Source organism: Lithobates pipiens, unplaced genomic scaffold (assembly GCF_037356315.1).
Source record: "Lithobates pipiens isolate NorthernLeopardFrog02 unplaced genomic scaffold, aLitPip1_a1.2 Scaffold_28, whole genome shotgun sequence".
Classification (NCBI taxonomy): Eukaryota; Metazoa; Chordata; class Amphibia; order Anura; family Ranidae; genus Lithobates; species Lithobates pipiens.
Window position 1 is genome coordinate 82058348 of NW_027507789.1, and position 20400 is coordinate 82078747.

The 20400-nt window shown below is 44.9% G+C and overlaps 4 pseudogenes; all 4 read left to right on the top strand.

Moving 5' to 3' along the window:
* Positions 1–3701: 3701 nt before the first annotated feature.
* On the top strand, positions 3702–3820 carry LOC143936939 (5S ribosomal RNA; annotated as a pseudogene).
* Positions 3821–3915: 95 nt separating this feature from the next.
* On the top strand, positions 3916–4035 carry LOC143937081 (5S ribosomal RNA; annotated as a pseudogene).
* A 13692-nt stretch (positions 4036–17727) lies between these two features.
* On the top strand, positions 17728–17846 carry LOC143936672 (5S ribosomal RNA; annotated as a pseudogene).
* Positions 17847–18512: 666 nt separating this feature from the next.
* On the top strand, positions 18513–18631 carry LOC143936623 (5S ribosomal RNA; annotated as a pseudogene).
* The last annotated feature ends 1769 nt before the right edge of the window (positions 18632–20400 follow it).

Consider the following 20400-nt stretch of genomic DNA (forward strand, 5'->3'; position numbering starts at 1 on the left):
GGTGTTGACCTGTTTTTTTCGCTTGTTTCCCAAAGTGATCATCTTGCCATTTGTCAAGAGGGTTGAGAGTGCCTAAAGAGATCGCTTACAGCCACATCACCCTGAAAGCACCCTATCTCTTCTGATCTCAGAGGCTAAGAAGGGTTGGGCCTAGTTAGTACTTGAATGGGAGACGGCCTTGGAATACCAGGTGCCGTATTCTTCTTTTTATGTTGTTGGCGTTGACCTGTTTTTTTTCGCTTGTTTCCCAGGGTTTTGGCATTTTTCAAGAGGGATGAGAGTGCCCAAAGAGATTGCCTATGGACACATCACCCTGAAAGCGCCCAATCTCCGCTGATCTCAGAGGCTAGAAAGGGACGCGCCTTGTTAATACCTGGATGGGAGACCGCGTGGAAATACTAGGTGCGGTAGGCTTCTTTTTATGTTGTTGGCATTGACTTGTTTTTTTTGTTTGTTTCCCAAGGTGACCATCTTGGCGTTTGTCAAGAGGGTTGAGCGTGCCTGAAAAAATCTACTATGGCTGCATCACCCTGAAAGAGCCAAATCTCATTTGATCTCAGAGGCTAAGCAGGTTTGGGACCTGGTTAGTACGTGGATGGGAGACCGCCTGGGATTTCTCGATGCCATAGGCTTTTTTTTTAAGTTGTTGGCATTGACTTATTTTTTATTTTTTGTTTTATTCTTTTACTAAGTATAAGTAGAACAACACAAATGTAACAGTCAACCATACAGCATGACCCAGGGTCACAATTACATGGTAACAAAAAATAGGCAGCCAAATAACTCTGGGTTCTCAGAGGGGAGTCCTAGAGTTTCATGCAGAAAAGAGAGAAACCCCACCTCCGACATGTAGTACAGTATAACTAATGCAGCTCCGTTCGGACAAATTTAATCATGGAGAACAACTGGGACCACAGCGAGCCAGCTTATCATGACCTACGTGAACCAGAGTAAAATATGAGCCGGTCGTGTCCAGAACCCTGGGGTTCTTCTGGGTCCCAAAGGCTAGTAAGGAGACAAGGCATAGTCAAAAGGGAGGACGGGGGAAGAAGAGAGTGCAAAGACGGAGAGAGAGGAGGGGGGGGATGGCGGCGGGGAAAAATAGAAAAATAAAGACAAAAAGGGAGGGGGGGAATGCCACCCAGAGCAGACATGGCCTACGTAGGTAAACGTTAAATGTTCAGTCGTTTTCTGGGACAGGGGCGCTGCTCACCTCCCGAATGTAGTCTCAAGTACCAGTAAAATACCTCCAGGGCCTCCATGTAACACTAAATGCCTCTTCAGTGTTGTGAAGGGTGGCGGTCAATTCTTTCATCCGGAGAATATGATTGACTTTGGAATACCACAGCACCTTGGATGGGGGCTGAGGCTGCCTCCACAGTGTGGGAATGCAGACCCGGGCGGCGTTCAGGAGTTGCATCGTGAGGGTTTTTTTGTATTTTCGAACAGGCTGTTCGGTCAAGTGTAGAAGGCACGCTGCTGGGTTGTCTGCGATATCTACATTTCTGAGAGTTTTTATCGTCCCGGTCACCTCCACCCAAAAGTTCCTCAAGGCCGGGCATGCCCAGAAAATGTGTCCCATGGTCCCCGTATCTGAATTGCACCTCCAACAAACATCTGGGATCGATCTATTCATTTTATTCAGAAGGTATGGGACTCTATACCAGCGTGAGACTATCTTGTATCCTGATTCTTGATATTGGTTTGCGATGGAAGCTTTATGTACTAATGTCAGGATCTTCCCTATCTGTTGTGGGGTAAATGTGTTGCCAAATGCAATCTCCCATTTGTGGATAAATGGTGGGGTCGACTCTTCCTCCTGACTACTTAATATGTTGTACAGGAGGGAGAGGGTGTGTCGCACAGGTTCCTTTTTGTGACAGATGACTCATAGGGCGTCAGGTCTCTAGGAGTGTAGGGGGCCCTTTGTATGGCCAGAAGAAAGTGACGAAGTTGATAAGCATTAAACAATTCAAGCGGAGGGTCAGAAAGCTCGGCGACAGTTTGCGTGGTCGGGAGCCCTCCCGAGGGCCACACCTCTCCCAGACGCTGTTTCCCCACCACTGTCAACTGTCGCAGTTTATTGTTGGTAAATCCCGGTGGGAAGTCTGGATTACCTATAACCGGAGTCATTGGTGACGGCAGGGGAGCAATGTGTGTGCAGCGGAACAACCTCCGCACAACAGCCAACGTAGCTCCCACTACGGGGTGATCTCTGAGGTCTTTTGGTAGGGAGGACAGGAGCCACGGGGAGCTCAATAGGGGAATGGATCCATCCTCAATCTCCATCTCCACCCACTGCTTGTGTGGGCCATTACAATGCCAATCAACGACTCTCGCTAGCAGAGTCGCTCTGTTGTATTGTCTCAGATCTGGGAGACCCAGACCCCCCCTGTCCTTTGGTCTGGCAAGCAATTGCAAACGGGCTCTGGGCGGTTTGCGTGCCCAAATAAAGTCCCGGAGCAGCAGCTGCAGTTGTCTGAAAAAAATTGGGGGTAACCGGATCGGTAATGTCTGGAACAAGTATAAGATCCGCGGGAGGGCCGTCATTTTGAATGCATTACAGCGCCCGAACCGGGTCAGTGTTAAAGCATGCCAGTTTCCCAAATCAGATTTCAGTCTATTCAGGAGAGGGACAAAATTAAGCGGGTACAATTGCGCCAAATCCGCTGCGATGTCAACGCCCAGGTAACGTATAGATTTTTCAGCTCAGTAGAATGGAAAAGCGGAGCGTAGCCTCCTGGCCTCACCATCCGGGACCGATATATTCAATACAGCCGACGGTGCAATTGATTTTATAGTTTGATAGGCTGCCGTATCGCCGGAGAGCCGCGAGTATATTGGGAAGTGAAATGTGTGGATTGGAGACGAAAAAAATTAGATCGTCAGCGCATGCCGCAATTTTGTGGTGTGCCGAGGGTTTGGATATGCCAGTAATATTCGGGTCATTCCGAACGTGACACATAAGTGGTTCCAGTGTCAGAATAAAAATTAGGGGAGACAGAGTACACCCCTGCCTCGTCCCATTAGTGATGGGGAAAGAGTCCGAGCACTCTGAAAGCACCCAATCTCATCTGATCTTGGAGGCTAAGAAGAGTCAGGCCTGGTTAGTACCTGGATGGGAGACCACCTGGGAATACCAGTTATTGTAGGCTTCTTTTTATGTTGTTGGCCTTGATTCGTTTTGTTTTGTTTTCGCTTGTTTCCCAAGGTGACCATCTTGGCATTTGTCAAGAGGGTTGAGAGTGCCCAAAGAGTTCGCTTACAGCAGCATCACCCTGAAAGAGCCCTATCTCTTCGCATCTCTGAGGCTAAGAAGGGTTGGGCCTAGTTAGTCCCTGGATGGGAGATGGCTTTGGAATACCAGGTGCCGTAGTCTTCTTTTTATGTTGTTGACATTGACCTGTTTTTTTTTCGCTTGTTTCCCAAGGTGACTATCTTGGCATTTGTCAAGAGGGTTGAGAGTGCCCAAAGAGATTGCCTATGGGCACATAAGCCTGAAAGCGCCCGATCTCCTCTGATCTCAGAGGCTAAACAGGGTCGGGCCTTGCTAGTACCTGGATTGGAGACCACCTGGGAATACTAGGTGCTGAAGGCTTATTTTTATGTTGTTGGCGTTGACTTGTTTTTTTTTTTTTTTTTGTTTACCAAGGTGACCATCTTGGTGTTTGTCAAGAGGGTTGAGAGTGCTTGAAGAGCTCGCCTATGGCCACATAACCCTGAAAGCAACAGATCTCGTCTGATCTCAGAGACTAAACAGGGTCGGGCCTTGTTAATACCTGGATGGGAGACCACCTGGGAATACTAGGTGCTGTAGACTTCTTCTCATGTTGTTGGCGTTGACTTGATTTTTTTGTTTGTTTCCCAAGGTGACCATATTGGCGTTAGTCAAGGTTGAGAGTGCCTGAAGAAATCTCCTACGGCCACACCACCCTAAAAGAGCCCAATCTCATCTGATCTCAGAGGCTAAGCAGGGTTGGGACCAGTTTAGTACCTGGATGGGAGACCGCCTGGGATTTCCAGATGCCGTAGGCATCTTTTTATGTTGTGGCCATTGACCTATTTTTTTCCGCTTGTTTCCAAGGTGACCATCTTGGTGTTTGTCAAGAGAGTTGAGAGTGCCTGAAGATATCGGCTACGGCCACATCACCCTGAATCTGTTCCATCTCGTCTGATCTTGGAGGCTAAGCAGACCAGCAGGCCTGGTTAATGCCTGTATGGGAAACCGCCTGGGAATACCAGGTGTCGTAGGCTTCTTTTTTTTTTTCAAATATAATTTTTTCTCCAAATAGGGGAAGACGGTCCCCCGAGTACATAATGCAACAGAGAAATACAGAGCAAAAAGCAGCTGAACAATACTTGATACAGGTATATTCGCAACTGTGAGTCTGCCTTCCATCAATCACAATGATTCGAGGCACGGATAAAGTACTGTACCAAGATCCAGGGTCACACAAACCCCCAGGTCCCTCCGGCATAATCCATCCAGAGGGGGGTGTGGGGCCGTCATTCCCAATTTTCCACTCTTTCCAAAAGAGAGAGGGGGTGGAGGGGGTGAGAGATAGGGGAGGTAGGCAGAAAAGAGAAGGGTTGAAAGATCAGAAAAGGAGAAGAGGGGACGAGACACAATGGCAGCCACTGTCCAAGGGGCCAGTCAAGGAAAGCTCAGAGCACTAAGGCGATAGCAGGCGACATCCTTCCAGCGAGAATATAAAGGTATTCCAGATGTCTCAGGTTTGTTTAAAAAATTCTTGTATACCTTGTGATGTGAGGATCAAGTCCTCCATTTTTTTTAATGTCCTCTATTTTCCTAAGCCAGTGGGTAATGAAAGGGGGGGAACATTTTTTCCAATAGAGAGGGATGCAGGATTTCGCCGCATTTATCACATGCCGTAAAATAGATTTTTTTGTACTTCTTAAAGGGGAGGGCCACCCTGAAAAACAAAAAAATGTTAAAAATTACAAAAAATCTAAAAAAAAAAAAAATGAAAAAATTTTTTTTTTTTTACTTACCAGAAATGCCTGTTGCTAGGCACTTTCTCCTAATCTTCCTCTTCCGCGGAGATCTTCTGTCTTCTGTCTTCGTCGCGGCGTCTTCTGGGTAATGAGTGGCGCTGTGTTCTGGGAACTGTGTGTTCCAGAACACAGCGCGTCCCATTCAGAAAGCGCTGCGGGACTCGCGCATGCGCAGTAGCTGCGGGGCTCGCGCATGCGCAGTAGGAAACGGGCAGTGAAGCCATAAGGCTCCGCTGCCTGTTTCCCTTACAAGGGATGGCGGCGCCGGGACCCGAGAGCCGAGGGACGGGTCGGCCTCGGGCGGCCGACATCGCGGGCGCCCTGGACAGGTGAGTGTGTTTATTAAGTCAGCAGCTGCAGTGTTTGCAGCTGCTGACTTTTTTTTTTTTTTTTTTTTTTTTTTTTATAACCGGCCCTCCACTTTAATGGGAATCTGTGAATGGTGCAAGAGAAAGAATGCAGCCTCTTCCTGGATGGAGAAGTCTGTGAATTTTTGTGTTATGCATCGGATCTCTGTCCAGAAGTCCACCAAGCTGAGGCAGGACCAAAAAATGTGCAGCAACGTGCCCTCTTCTTCTCCACACCTCCAGCATATGTTCGAAACATTTCTGCAGCTTTGATGGTGTCAAATACCACCTGGTGAGAAGTTTAAAATTCGTCTCCTGTATCTTCGTGCACAGCGACATTTTGAGAGCCAAAGTGATAATGCGTTGTCTCTGTGCTGGGGAAAATTAGCAATTAAGGTCCTTTTCCCAGTTGGACAGACAGGTTAAGTGTGGGTAATCTGTTTGAGAGAGAATGTGGGCCAAAGGGCCTTCGCTCCTGCATAGAGTCTCAAACTCCGACTGAGGGCGGGCGAACGTTTGAGGATTGGGGATGGAATGGAGAAAATGATGTAGTTGCGCCGCTCTCCAAAAAGGCAGTTGGAAAAGCCCTGTCGGATCTGTTAGGGTTGAGAAAGAAGGCCATTTTCCATCAATGACGAATTTAGACGCATTGTCTAGGTTGGAATTTCTAAGTGGGTCCCCAGTTCAAAGGTTGGATGGCCACGTATAGGGAATAGGGGGGAAGTCAAAGACGTGAGTGTGTTTTGGGTAGCGATCAGGTGACTGACTTTCAACTAAGCCCCTATAGTGGGATGTGACATAAATTCTGTGGGGGAATACTTATAGCACCACATGGCGCTTCTTAGCGGAATTCGGGAGTGAGCTTAGAAAGTTTGTTTCGATTCCAGTCCAATACATGCCCCAGATGGGAGGCCAGGTAGTAGCGTCGCAAGTTAGGGAGAACAAACCCTCCCTGTTGTTTAGACAATGTCAGCTGTGACCGCTTAAGTCTGGGATTTTTGTGGGCCCAGTTAAAATGAGTGAGCAAGGATTGAGCTTGCTTAAAAAACAGGACTGGAATCTGGATCGGGAGAGCTTGGAAAAGATAAGTAAATTTAGGGAGTATGTTCATTTTAATGAGATTGCATCTGCTGAACCAGGAATGGAGGCCAGAATGCCACCCGTGAAGCAAACTGCGGATCTTAGTGACAAGGGGTGGGGGGAAGTTCAACATAAACGTACGCGCGATGTCCGGTGGAATGTAAGTACGTGAGTATATCTTACTTATCCATGCCAGCATCCGTTCACTCAGACCTATATGGCGAAGGACCGAGAACATTAATGTCCATTTGACCCGATCAAAAGCCTTCTCGGCATCAGTACTCATGAAAAGACAAGGGGTCCCAGATGACTTTGCTTTACGGATCAGGGTAAGCACCTTAGTGGTGTTGTCCCTATCTTCCCTGGTGGGAATAAAACCTAACTGGTCAATATGTATAAGGGACTACAAGTAATGTGCCAATCACGTGGCGAGGAGTTAGAGAATAGTTTTAGGACCGAATTTTGGAGGGAAATGGGTCTGTAGCTCCCACATAGGCCTGGGTCCTTGCCCTCCTTAGTTATCAACGAGATGTGGGCTCTAAGGGTATCCTCAGGAAAATAAATTCACCAAGCGCAGGCCGAGAATAGGGAGGAAGGTCTTAAAGTATTGTGCGGTATATCCGTCAGGGCCCGGAGCCTTACCCACCTTCGGAGGTCCCACGGCCGTCTGGACTTCTTCCAGTGTGATCGGGTCCTCCAAGTACTCCCGTGATTCCGATGAGAGGGTTGGTAGACCAGAACCGGTTACATATCTGTCTATATTGTCCTGTCCAGACCCTGAATCGGGCAGGTTGTAGAGATCAGAGTAACATTTTTCAAAGACTTCGACTATTTGGGTTGGGGTAGAGGCCCTCTGGCCATTCTCATCTATCAACTGTGGTATGTAAGAGCCAAATTTCAACTCCTTTACGGACCTGGCTAAGATTTTTCTGCATGTGTCCTCTGATTCCTACGTCAGTTTATGACAAAACTGGAGTGCCGCTTTCGCTTTATAATGGAGTAGGACAGCAATATGGGTATGGAGTGTCCCCAATTCAATCTCTAAGGTCCGTAAGGGGGTATGTTTATGTTTCGCTTACACAGAGGCAAGTTCACGAAACAGATTAGCAAGCTGTTCCTTCCGTGTTCGTTTGATGCGCGCCCCGTGCCTGATAAGTACCCTGCGGAGTACTGACTTGTGAGCCTCCCAAATTATCCCCGGGTCACAGTCCTGCTTTAGTTTTCTTGGAAATAAAGGTCCAATTCCCTGGTCACATCTGCTAAAACTTACGGTATCTGGAGGAGGCTCTCATTAAGGTGCCAGAATAGAGACCTAGGTGAGGGGTAGGGAGCGAGGAGCAAGAGGCAGAAGTGTCAACCGATGGCGAAAGGGGACATTAAAGTCCCCACCTAATATCAATTGGCCCTCCCGAAAGTCACATAATCTGTGCAGGGTAGTTCTGAGGAACGTGTCTTGGTGATCATTGGGAGCGTACACAGTGGCAAATGTAAAAAGGCGCTCTCCAATGTGGCCCCTAAGAAAAAGATATTGGCCCCCAGGGTCCACCAGAGAATCCTGGAGAACCCAGGGGAGCCTGCTAGAGATCAGAATGGAGAGGAGGGGTTAGTAGAGTGGTAGACCTTAGGGAAGGATCTCGACCATAGAAAGGGGAGGCTAGTATTTTTAAAATGTGTTTCTTGTATAAAGGCCACATCAGTACAGGATGTGTTCAGTTCTCAAAGGAGGATCCACCATTTTTCAGGGGAGTTCAGTCCCTTAACGTTTAGAGAGGTGACCTTGACTGAGTCTGCCATCGCTCCTCGGGGAGGGGGAGGGGGACATCAGAGAAAAGCAAAGAAAGTTGAACCAAGGTAGGTTTTGGGTAGGTAATGCATGGCGGGAACTAAGGGGGAGAAAGGAAGGGCAAATGGAAGGAAAGGTAAAGGGAAAAAGAGGCCGGGCACCTCAACCCCAGGGGGAGAGGGAAATTAAGGGTTGTCCGCACTCAACAGTACAGGAAGGGTATACTAAAACAGCACAATTATGCTATAGCGCTTACCAGATGTACACTGGGTTTAAAGCGCTGTCCTACTTGGGTTATTGGGTAGACAGGTCGGAGAGGGAGCCCCCGAATCCTAGTCCCCCCAGTCCCGGCAGTGGTAAATGTCACGTCTGATACCGGTATGCAAATAAAAGACAATCAGTAACATCAAAGAAACAAAAAACAATAGTATAACCAAAACAGAGGTAGAGCATATAACTGTCAGCACTGAGGGGTCTCCTCGGCTTGCCCTAAACATAGGCATGCACGAGGGAGCCCGTCACAACAGAAAAGGCATCACAGAATGGGATCCACCACCCCCCGTCCCATACCCCTAAAGTACATGCAGTCCCCGGACAAATGCATTTCTCCCTTTGGCAGATTGTCCTCTCCTTACCCCCCTCTCCCCCGTCCACGCCCCGGGGGGAAAAGGGGCAGGGAAGGGGGGAAAGGGGGAGTGGAAGGGGGGAAAGGGGGAGTGGAAGGGGGAAAGGGGGAGGGAAAGGAGAGAAGGGAAGGGTGGGAAGGGGGGAGGGAGGGGGGAAACAGGGGAGAGGGGACAAACATGCAGAAATGTCAAGTCCTTTAGCGCACTCCCACCAGCAAACACCCGGACCCCATAAATTTCAACTCCTCCCCTCCATGGTCACCACATCAAGATGAAAGAGGAGCAGCCCTGGTCGGTGCATGGAAAATCCAGCAGGCAAGGGGCTGGGGCCACCATCCCTCCATCCAACGGGAGACTTCACCCGAGCAGCAGTCCTGGGGCCCGCCAATTAGTGTCTCTCCTGCATCGCCATCGGGGGCTGTGTAGAGCATCCAGAGGGAGGCTGGGACCGCCCAAACAGTAAGGGGTAAATCCTCCAGGGGGGTCCAGAGTCACCCTGGAGGGAAGCAGTGTCTCGTACCAATAGGCTCAATAAATAAGTCATCCAGGGTCCCCGAAAGCTCCAATGGGAGATGGCACCGGAATGAAAGCCCCGTGTCCTGTCAAGTGGTGCCCCTCTGACAATGTCGTTGTGGTATATGTGGAGCATCCAGGGAGAGGCAGGGACCACCCAAAAAGTGAGGGGTAAAGCCTCCAAGGGGGACCGGTGTCAGACAGGAGGATAGCGGTGTCTTGTACAAGTTGGTTAATTAGACAAGTCATTCAGTGTGTTCCTGTGAGCAGCGGAAAGAAAGGTCGGTAAGGATTATGAATGGGTGGGGGCCAGGGAGTGCATAAAACTGCCACCAGATGACCGGGGCAGAGAGGGCAAGGGGATGAAACTCAGATCTGGTAGGTGGGGGCGGGGGTGAGGAGTGTCCCTCATATTACTCACGTTGGCCATACCTTGAAGCTGAGCGCTCTGCATACCCAGGACGTTCTTCTGTATAATCTAGCCTATCTGTATACATTAGCCTGTCTTTTGTACACATTAGTCGGTCCTCTGTATACACTAGTCTGTCTGTATACACTAGTGTATACAGATAAGCTAGATTATACAGAAGAACGTCCTGGGTATGCAGAGATGGAGGCTAGAGTGTATACAGACGGACTAGTGTATACAGAAGACCGGCTAGTTTATATAGGGAGGCTAATGTGTGCAAAAGACAGGCTAGTGTATACAAATAGGCTAGATTATAGAGAAGAACATCTTGGGTATGCAGAGAGAGAGGCTGGGTTACAAAGAGAGGCTGGTGTATGCAGACTTGCTAGTGTATACAGACGGACTAGTGTATAGAGAGGCTTGGGTATACAGAGAGCTAATGTATAAAGAGCAGCTAGTGTATACAAAAGACATCCAATGGTATACAGAGAGACTCGTGTATGCCGAAGACCGGCTAGTTTATACAGAGAGGCTAAAGTGTACAAAACACAGGCTAGATTATACAGAAGAACGTCCTGGGTATGCAGAGATGGAGGCTAGGGTATACAGAGAGAGAGACTGGGTTACACAGAGAGGCAGGAGTATGCAGACTTGCTAGTGTATACAGATGGACTAGTGTATACAGTAGACCGGCTAGTTTACACAGAGAGGCTAATCTGTACAAAAGACAGGCTAGTGTATACAGATAGGCTAGATTATACAGAAGAAGGTCCTGGTTTATGCAAGAGATGGAGGCTAGGGTATGCAGAGAGAGAGGCTTGGTTACACAGACTTGCTAGTGTATACAGACGGACTAGTGTATACAGAGGACCGGCTAGTTTATACAGAGAGTCTAATGTGTACAAAAGACAGGCAATTGTATACAGATAGGCTAGATTATACAGAAGAACGTCCTGGGTATGCAGAGATGGAGGCTAAGGTATACAGAGAGAGAGAGGCTAGAGTACGCATACTTGCTAGTGTATACAGATGGACTAGTGTATACAGAGGACCGGCTAGTTTATACAGAGAGGCTAATGTGTACAAAAGACAGGCTAGTGTATACAAATAGGCTAGATTATAGAGAAGAACGTCTTGGGTATGCAGAGATGGAGGCTGGGTTACACAGAGAGGCTAGTGTATGCAAGCTTGCTAGTGTATACAGACGGACTAGTGTATACAGTAGACCAGCTAGTTTATACAGGGAGGCTAATGTCTACAGAAGACCGGCTAGTGTATACACATAGGCTAGATTATAGAGAAGAACGTCCTGGGTATGCAGAGATGGAGGCTAAGGTATACAGAGAGAGAAGTTGAGTTACAAAGAGAGGCTAGACCGGCTACAGAGAAGCTAATTTGTACAAAAGACAGGCTAGTGTATACAGATAGGCTAGATTATACAGAGGAAGGTCCTGGGTATGCAGAGATGTAGGCTAGGGAATCCAGAGAGAGACTGTGTTACACAGAGAGGCTAGAGTATGCAGAAGACCGGCTATTTTTTTTACAGATAGACTTGTGTATACAGAAGACAGTCTGGGGAATTCAGTGAGGCTAGTGTATGCAGAGAGGCTGGGACACCGAGACTATTGTAAAAAGAAGGCAGGCTAGTGTATATAGATTACGGGCACCTGTATACAGAAGACAGAGAGGCTAGTCTATATTGAGTGGCTAGTGTACACAGAGAGATTCATGTATACAGAAAAGCTAGCGTGTAAAGAAAACAGGACTTTATTTTTTGCTAATGCAACTACTTCTGAAACATGTAAAATGCTTTTTTCATATTTTGGTGCTGTTACAAAGTGGTGTGTTGTCAGTGGTGATATCAATGTGACAGTTAATGTGGAGAACTACAACTATTCAAAATAGAGCAAAAGAGTGCTAAAGTTTATTTTGTTAAGTCATTGACTGATAGACGTTGAGTAATTGGCCATTATTGGTTTGGCAGTACATGGTTTATTTTGATGTAAGATAGTTTTATTCTCTACTTATAGCCGAGTTTTACACGACTTTATTATTAGCATTATTCGCATTATTCATATATATTATGCAGAGTGTAAGTATTGCAGTGAGACGATATTGCTTTTAAAAGATTTGTATTATTATACATAGCATTGTTAGCAGACCAATAGGACAATTTACATGGCTTAATATTGCAGAGCGTAATTTATCAGGAAAGAGATCCAAAGCGTTAGTTGCAGTAGTTTCATAAAACTGAGAAATCGTTGCATTACTCTAAATTTAAAAGTTGTTCCGGTAGCACTGAAAAGACGATATTAGATGAGTGATCTACACATTTCGTTTACTATTTCACTATACCGGCTAAATGTTAATATGTTAATATGTGCTGCGTGTAAGGTAGAAATTAGATGGTTTAGTGTGAGCTGGTTTACCAGGATTTAGAGATAGTAATCTGTTTATACTAGTAATAAATATAGCAAAATAACTATAACTAGTTTAAGTGGAAATACGTGAAATAACAGCAACAACGTGTGTAGGTTTTTATCAATCAAGTTAATTACGTGTCAGCAGCTAAATATTCTGCAATAGCAGAGATTAAGTATTGCAGTCGAAATGAGATCGGAAGCGATAGTTGCAGTAGCTCCAAAAAAACTGAGAAATCATTTCATTACTCTAAATGTAAAAGTTATCCCGAGCAATTAAACTGTTCACGGTAGCATTGCATTACTCTTAATATGTGCAGCGTGTAAAGAAGCAATAAGATGGTTTCGTATTATCCTAAAATTAGCAGTATACGTAATAAAGGTGAGTAGGATTTAGACATAGCAAACTCTATAATCTAATTTAGCAAAATTAGAAAGGATAATATTGAGACAGTATATACAGGTCGAGTTTAACTGGAAATACACAAAATATCTAGCTTACCTTTACATTGTTCAATAGAGCATTGCAAAGTAATACCAAGGCAGAATGTCGGAATAGCAATTAGATGAGATGATTGCTGTAATCATGAAATATCAGCAACGCCTAGGTTTCTATCGGATGAGAAAGTATAATAACTGGCAAAGTATGACATGGCAAAGAGACAAATTGCATTAGAGATGTGAGATGGACATGAAATGTCAATCCCCATTGGTTACTTACATGTAAACGCGGCTACATACAGCAAAGTGTGAGCTAAGCAGCTAAAGGGTATTTAAGAGTAAATTGACGTAGCTTGAAAATTCCAACGTGTAAATCGTTCCATTAATTATGTTACGCACGAAGACGGCTTACACTGACTGTTTTCCGTTTCCACTGGTCATCGGCATAATGTTTCAGTAACCATGAACATTAATAGTGATAGACAGCTTACATTAGGATGTATGCATGATGTGAATGTAAAATGAATGTAAAATAGTTGCATTATGTGTTATTAATGTAATCAAACTGTATTCCTATGCTTTGCTACTGCAACCACTTCTCAATCAAGTAAACCGTCCCACTGCTTTTCTCACATTTTGCCGCTGTTAAAAAATGTGTTGCAAGTGTTATGTGTTACAAATGGTTATCAGTGTGACAGTTAATGTGGAGAAGAAGTAATACACAAAATAGAGTCAGAAAGAGAATCCTATTGCATAGAGGTAGCGAGAGATGGTTGCATTAATCTTAATGTGCAGTGTGTAAAAGGTTTTAAAAAGATGGTTTTGTGTGACTTTTGCTTTAACGTAAAATTAGCTGTAGACATTATAACTTGTTACAATGATTTAGAGATAGTAATCTCTATAAAATAATAATAATAAGTATAGCAAAACAAATTACGAAAATTTTGAGGCAGTATGTATAGGTCGAGATATAGTGAATACACAAAAGGGATCAAGGGATAGTAGCAAAGTCAAGGGATAAATGCAAAGGTACTCTATTTAACAGTAAATTGACGTAGCTTGCAAATTCCAACGTATAAATCGGGATCAAGGGATAGTAGCAAAGTCAAGGGATAAATGCAAAGGTACTCTATTTAACAGTAAATTGACGTAGCTTGCAAATTCCAACGTGTAAATCGTTCCATTAATTTTGATGCTCAAGAAGACGGCTTACACTGACTGTTTTCCGTTTCCACTGGAAAGAGAATCCTATTGCATAGAGGTAGCGAAAAAGAAGTAATACAGAAAATAGAGTCAAACAGTGGAAACTTTATTTGTCATGACAGCTGATACTTGGTTGAGCAATAAAACTGTTTTATTTAGATGTAAGACTAGTTTTATTCTCTACATATAGGGTTTTCAGAGAGTTGTATAATATAGGCGACCAATAGGACATTTAAATGGCTTAATATTGTAGGGAATCCTATTGCATAGAGGTAGCGAGAGATGGTTGCATTACTCTTAATGTGTAAAGGTTTTAAAAAGATGGTTTTGTGTGAATTTTGCTTTAACGTAAAATTAGCTGTAGACATTATAACTATGGTTAGGTTTACAATGATTTAGAGTTAGTAATCTCTATAATATAATAATAAGTATAGCAAAACAAATTAGGAAAATATTGAGGCATTATATATAGGTCGAGATAAAGTGAATACACAAAAGGGATCAAGGGATAGTTGCAAAGTCAAGGGATAAATGCAAAGGTACTCTATTTAACAGTAAATTGACGTAGCTTGCAAATTCCAACGTGTAAATCGTTCCACTAATTTTGTTACGCACGAAGACGGCTTACACTGACTGTTTTCTGACTGTTTTCCGTTTCCACTGGAAAGAGAATCCTATTGCATAGAGGTAGCGAGAGATGGTTGCATATGGCAGAAAGACGGCTTATACTGCTTTTCTCACATTTTGCTGCGGTAAAAAGAAATGTTTTGTCACTGTGACAGATAAGGTGACAGATAACTGTGACAGATAAGGTGGAGAAAAAGAAGTAATACAGAAAATAGAGTCAAACAGTGGAAACGTTTATTTGTCATGACAGCTGATACTGGTTGAGCAATAAAACTGTTTTATTAAGATGTAAGACTAGTTTTATTCTCTACATATAGGCTTTTCAAAGAGTTGTATAATATAGGCGACCAATAGGACATTTAAATGGCTTAATATTGTAGGGAGGAAGTATCGCTGTTCAAAGGTAAGAGATTGAAAGCTTAGCTTGAAAATGGCCGAGAAATAGTTGCGTTAGTCTAAATTTAAAGGATATGCCGGTACCAATGAGAAAGCTTATATTAGACTAGTTGATCTTTGCATTACACAATCCTATTATTATTATTATTATGATTAAGATCATAGTGCAGAGAGATACTCAGTTAATGTCAGAGATACTCGGTCAATGTCAGAAAAGCAATAAAACTGTTTACATCGTTAGAGAGCGATAGTTACATTACTCTTAGTATGTGCAGCATGTCTGGTAGCAAATGGATGGTTTTGTGAACATTTTGCATTAAGGTACAATTAGAGGTAGAACTCATGGAAGTGAATAGATTTAAGCGGATTTTGAGATAGTACTCTCCATTTCTAATAAGAAATAAAGAAAAATAAGTCAGGATGGTGTGTCAGGACTGTCACATAATCACAGTCCCGGTACAAATATGCAAAATAGAGCAAAAGAGTACATGGTTTATTTTGATGTATGATAGTTTTATTGCATGCTTGATGTGGATGATTAAAATCGTGTAGTGATCTATATTTAGCATAAGAATGAAAAGGCATAACATGGCAATGAGACAAACTCCATTAGAGATGTGAGCTAGATGAAATGATGAAATGTCTCTGTATAGCCCAGATTGTCTTCTGTTATCACTTAGCCTACCCTCTAAATTCTCTAGCCTCTCTATATACACCAGCATGTTTACACTAGCCGGTCTTCTGCATACAATAGCCTGTCTTCGATATACACTAGCCTATGTTCTGAATACACTAGCCCGTCTTCTGTCTTCTGTATGCCCTAGCCTGTCTTCTGTATACATTAGTCTCTCTGTATAAACTAGCATCTCTGTATACCCCAAACTGTCTTCTATAAAAACTTGTCTCTCTTTATAGCCTGTCTAGCCTTTCTTCTGTACACACTAGCTTCTCTGTATACACTAACCAGGCTTCTATATACAATAGCTTCACTCTATGCACTAGCCTCTCTGTATAATCTAGCCTCTCTATATACCCTAGGTAGTGTTCTGCATCTCCGTAGTGGTAGCCTCTCCGTAGAAGCCAGCCTTTATTCTGTATTCACTAGCCTTTCTTCTGTATGCTGTAGTCTTCTATATATACTAGCTTCTCTGTACACCCTTGCATCTCTGTAATACACTAAACCCTCTGTATACCACAGCTTGTCTTCTGTATACACTAGACTGTAAACACTAGATAGAATACACCAGCCTGTCTTCTGTACCCACTTGAATCTCTGTATACACTACCCAGTCTTCTGTATACACTGTCAGCTTGGATGTATACCCAAGCCTGTCTTCTGTATAAACTAGTTTCTCTATATGCACTGTCCTTTCTGTATACTCTCGACCCTCTCTATACATTAACCTCTCTATATACACTAACATCTTTGTATATACTAGCCTCTCTTTAAATTAGCCTCTCTGTGTACCCCAGCCTCACTGTTTACTCTAGCATCTCTGTATACTCAAGCCTACACGAGTCTTCTGTATTCTGTATTAACTAGCCTTTCTTCTGTATGCTGTAGTCTTCTATATATACCAGCTTCTCTGTACACCCTTGCATCTCTGTAAACACTGTGTAAACTAGCCAGTCTTATGTATACACTCGCCGACTGTATACACTAGACTCTCTGAATACACTAAGCTCTATGTCTTCTGTATACACTAGACTGTAAAAACTAGCTAGAATACACCAGCCTGTCTTCTGTACCCACTAGACTCTCTGTATACACTACCCAGTCTTCTGTATAGAATGTCAGCCTTCATGTATACCCTTTCTGTATACACTATCTTCTCTATATGCACTTTCCTTTCTGTATACACTCGACTCTCTCTATACACTAACCTCTCTATATACACTAACATCTTTGTATTTGTCTTTAAACTAGCCTCTCTGTGTACCCCAGCCTCACTGTTTACTCTAGCATCTCTGTATACTCAAGCCTATCTACATACACGAAACCTGTATTCTGTATTCACTAGCCTTTCTTCTGTATGCTGTAGTCTTCTATATATACCAGCTTCTCTGTACACCCTAGCACTGTAACAGTATTACAGAAACAGAACACCAGCAATAAGGTGTATACTGTGCAGGAGGCACACAACACCGACTCTAACTTCTGCACTGCAGATGCATGTATTGCAGAAATTGAACACCAGTAATAAAGGGTAGCTTCAGGTGTGTACTGTGCAGGAGGCACATAACACCCACTGTAACAGTGCTAGGTTCCCAAGCAGTAAAGACACTGTCCCTGCCTATCGTCCTCTTTCCCTGACCACCGCAATACACTATACAAGGCCGCCGTGCTGGCGGCCTTATATAGTGTGGGGTGTGTACTAAACCCCCCGAGCTATAATTGGCCACAGGAATCCTGCCTGTGGTGAATTGTGGCTCTCCTCACACAGGATGTCACATCTGTTCTTATTATATAGAACCTATTATGCTCCTCGTAAACTTTTTCAGTTTGGCCGAACGGCCGGACGCAAGTTGCCCCCGGTGCGGGAACATGGGGGGAGACATGATGCACATGTTTTGGAGAGGCCCAAAATTGATCCGCTACTGGACAGAGGTGACAGGAACCATTGATCGGGTGGTTGGAACCTCCACCAGGATGGAGGCGAAGTATTGTCTCCTGGGATTAGTTGAAGGAGTTGGAAACCCGGGAAGTAGCCAGATGGCAGTTCTGAGATGCCTATTTCAGGCAAGGAAACTGATTGCCCAACCCTGCTTAGCCTCCAATGTTGGCAATGACTTGGTTTTTTTCGCTTGTTTCCCAAGATGACCATGTTGGCGTTTGTCAAGATGGTTGAGAGTGCCCGAAGAGATCGCCTATGGCCCCATCACCTTGAAAGTGCCTGATCTTGTCTGATCTCAGAGGCTAAGCATTGTCGGGCCTGATTAGTAACTGGATGGGAGACCAACTGGGAATACCAGGTGCCGTAGGATTCTTTTTATGTTGTTGGCGTTGACATGTTTTTTTTTTTCCGCTTGTTTCCCAAGGTGATCATCTTGGCATTTGTCAAGAGGGCTGAGAGTGCCCAAAGAAATCTCCTACGGCCACATTCCCCTGAAAGCGCCCGATCTCATCTGATCTCAGAGGCTAAGCAGGGTCCGTAGGAATCTTTTTATATTGTTGGCTTTGACCTGTTTTTCTTTCGCTTGTTTCCCAAGGTGACCATTTTAGCATCAGTCAAGAGTTTTGAGTATGTCCCAAAGCGTTCGCCTGAGGTCACATCACCCTGAAAGCGCCCGATCTCAGAGGCTAAGCAGGGTCTGGGTCAGATGGGAGACCGCCAGGGTCTATGTTGTTGGCGTTGACCTTTTTTTTTTCACTTGTTTCCCAAGATAACCATCTTGGTATTTGTCAAGAGGGTTGAGAGTGTCTAAATAGAACACCTATGGCCACATCACCCTGAAAGCGCACAATCTCATCTGATCTCGGAGGCCTAGCAGTGTACGGCCTGGTTAATACCTGTATGGGAGACCATCTGTGAATACCAGGTGCCGTAGGCTTCTTTTTATGTTGTTGGCGTTTACCTGTTTATTTTCGCTTGTTTCCCAAGGTGACCATCTTGGCGTTTAACAAGAGGGTTGAAAGTGCCCAAAGAGATCATCTACGGCCCCATCACCCTGAAAGCGCCCAATCTCATCTGATCTCAGAGGCTAAACAGTGTCGGGCCTGGTTAGTACCTGGATGGGAGACCGCCTGGAAATACCAGGTGCCATAGGCTACTTTTTTTGTTGTTGGCTTTGAACTGTTTTTTTCGCTTGTTTCTCAAGGCGACCATCTTGGCGTTTGTCAAGAGGGTTGGGCGTGTCTTGAAGAGAACGCTTACGGCCACATCACCCTGAAAGCACCCGATCTCGTCTGATTTCAGAGGCTTAGCAGCATCAGGCCTGGTTAGTACCTGAATGGGAGACTGCCTGGGAAGACCAGGTGACATAGAAGGATCTGGCCTGGTTAGTGTCTTGATTGGGAGATCGCCTGGGAATTCCGGATGCCGTAGGCTTCTTTTTATGTTGTTGGCTTTGACCTGTTTTTTTTCCCTTGTTTCCCAAGGTGACCATCTTGGCATTTGTCAAGAGGGTTGAGAGTGCACAAAGAAATTGCCTACGGGCACAACACCCTGAAAGCGCCCAATCTCGTTTGGTCTCAGAGGCTAAGCAGGGTTGGGCCTGGTTTGTACCTGGATGGGAAACCGCCTGGGTTTTCCAGATGCCGCAGGCTTCTTTTTATGTTGTTGGCGTTGACTTGTTTTTTTTGTTTGTTTCCCAAGGTGACCATCTTGGCGTTTGTCAAGAGGGTTGAGCGTGCATTTGATCTCAGAGGCTAAGCAGGGTTGGGACATGGTTAGTACATGGATGGGAGACCGCCTGGGATTTCTCGATGCCATAGGCTTTAGTTTTAAGTTGTTGACATTGACTTATTTTTTTAATTTTTATTATTCTTTTATTAAGTAGAACAACATAAATATAACAGTCAACCATACAGCATGAGCCAGGGTCACAATTACATGCTAACAAAAAATAGGCAGCCAAATAACTCTGGGTTCTCAGAGGGGAGTCCTACAGTTTCATGCAAAAAATAGAGAAACCCCACCTCCGACATGTAGTACAGTATAACTAGTGCAACTCCGTTCGGACAAATGTAATCATGGAGAACAACTGGGACCACAGCGAGCCAGCTTATCATGACCTACGTGAACCAGAGTAAAATATGAGCCGGTCATGTCCAGAACCCTGGGGTTCTTCTGGGTCCCGAAGGCTAGTAAGGAGACAAGGCATAGTCAAAAGGGAGGACGGGGGAAGAAGAGAGTGCAAAGACGGAGAGAGAGGAGGTGGGGGGATGGCGGCGGGGAAAAAAAAGAAAAATAAAGACAAAAAGGGAGGGGGGGAATGCCACCCAGGGCAGACATGGCCTACGTAGGTAAACGTTAGATGTTCAGTCGTTTTCTGGGACGGAGGCACTGCTCACCTCCTGAATGTAGTCTCGCGTAACAGTAAAATACCTCCAGGGCCTCCATGTAACACTAAATGCCTCTTCAGTGTTGTGAAGGGTGGCGGTCAATTCTTCCATCCGGAGAATATGATTGACTTTGGAATACCACAGCACCTTGGATGGGGGCTGAGGCTGCCTCCACAGTGCGGGAATGCAGGCCCGGGCGGCATTCAGGAGGTGCATCGTGAGGGTTTTTTTGTATTTTCGAACAGGCTGTTCGGTCAAGTGTAGAAGGCACACTACTGGGAACCCAAAAGTTCCTCAAGGTCGGGCATGCCCAGAAAAGGTGTCCCATGGTCCCCATATCTGAATTTCACCTCCAACAAACATCCGGGATCGATCTATCCATTTTATTCAGAAGGTATGGGACTCTATACCAGCGTGAGACTATCTTGTATCGTGATATTGGTTTGCGATGGAAGCTTTATGTACTAAGGTCAGGATCTTCCCTATCTGTTGTGGGGTAAATGTGATGCCAAAATCCCTCTCCCATTTGTGGAT